Below are 1,568 nucleotides of genomic sequence, written 5' to 3'. Positions count from 1 at the left end.
AAGTATAAAAATTTAGCTACTTAGCTGAGTGCTAGCAAGCTAACAAGAATAAAAATTTAGCTACTTAGCTGAGTGCTAGCAAGCTAACAAGAATAAAAATTTAGCTACTTAGCTGAGTGCTAGCAAGCTAACAAGTATAAAAATTTAGCTACTTAGCTGAGTGCTAGCAAGCTAACAAGTATAAAAATTTAGCTACTTAGCTGAGTGCTAGCAAGCTAACAAGTATAAAGATTTAGCTACTTAGCTGAGCGCTAGCAAGCTAACAAGTATAAAGATTTAGCTACTTAGCTGAGCGCTAGCAAGCTAACAAGTATAAAAATTTAGCTACTTAGCTGAGCGCTAGCAAGCTAACAAGTATAAAAATTTAGCTACTTAGCTGAGCGCTAGCAAGCTAACAAGTATAAAAATTTAGCTACGTAGCTGAGCGCTAGCAAGCTAACAAGTATAAAGATTTAGCTACTTAGCTGAGTGCTAGCAAGCTAACAAGTATAAAAATTTAGCTACTTAGCTGAGCACTAGCAAGCTAACAAGTATAAAGATTTGGCTACTTAGCTGAGTGCTAGCAAGCTAACAAGTATAAAAATTTAGCTACTTAGCCGAGCGGTAGCCAACAAGTACAGAGATTTTATTATAAGCTGAAAATATTTGACGCTGAACTACACAGTAAATGTGACAAATGTTTTAAAATGGCAGCCATTTTGTTGTTCTTGGATTCTCTATTAATTTTCTTCCACAAACCTTTTCATGAGGTTCAAACAAAATCAATAATCTGAATTAGGTTTTATAAAATACGTATGCAAAGCAAAATATAACAGGAATTAGTTTTATAAATATTAGCAGTAGCTGCAGCAGTGTAGCTCTCAAAACGTTTAAATTGGTTTAAAACCAGTTTAGCTGTGGTTCGTCACAATATTCATAGTTTGTGTGTTTAAAGTTCAGCTGGTGCACGAGAACTTCATGAAACGCCGCTCGAGAAGAAACTGAGCGTCACGTTTGGAATGTGAAAGTGATTCAGGTGAGAACAGGTGAGTCGTCGTGCAGGTACATGCCACTGGTTTGATCCCAGTTTTAACCGTCAGGCGCCGTTATGCAACCGAAGGGCGACGCCGGGTCTCAGCGGGGAGGGAGGGAGGCCCTCCACGTCTTGTTCCTGGGGCCGTTGATCCAAGTCCAGAGTCCACACGGACGCGCCCTTTGACCCTTTGAGCAAACCCAGAACAGCTGTTTGACGTGAACGATGGCGCCACCGTCACAGCTGGATCTGGTACCGACTCAACACCACGAGTTCAAGGTGGAAACGTCCTGAAGGTTCACCACCGTGTGGACGGAGAACCACAGAACCACCGTTCATCACCCGCCGCCTCTTCAACCACAGATCGACTCGTCTTCATCACATTGATCCATCAGAACCAGGTCTGGTCCTGGTGTCAGACCTGGGTCAAGGAGCATGTCCGGTCCTGGTGTCGGACCGGGGTCAAGGAGCAGGTCCGGTCCTGCTGTCGGACCTGGGTCCAGGAGCAGGTTCGATCCTGCTGTTGGACCGGGGTCCAGGAGCAGGTCCGGTCCTG

At 43.9% G+C, this 1,568-nt stretch overlaps 1 protein-coding gene across 1 annotated transcript in view; it reads right to left on the bottom strand.

The window, feature by feature from the left end:
* Positions 1-1,568, bottom strand: part of LOC119424590 (myosin-9) — a 41,540-nt gene that overhangs the window by 37,740 nt on the left and 2,232 nt on the right. The window lies entirely within an intron of this gene.

The sequence above is a fragment of the Nematolebias whitei genome, chromosome 18 (assembly GCF_014905685.2).
Source record: "Nematolebias whitei isolate Nwh7 chromosome 18, NemWhi1, whole genome shotgun sequence".
Lineage (NCBI taxonomy): Eukaryota > Metazoa > Chordata > Actinopteri > Cyprinodontiformes > Rivulidae > Nematolebias > Nematolebias whitei.
This window is presented reverse-complemented; position numbering and strand designations above follow the sequence as displayed.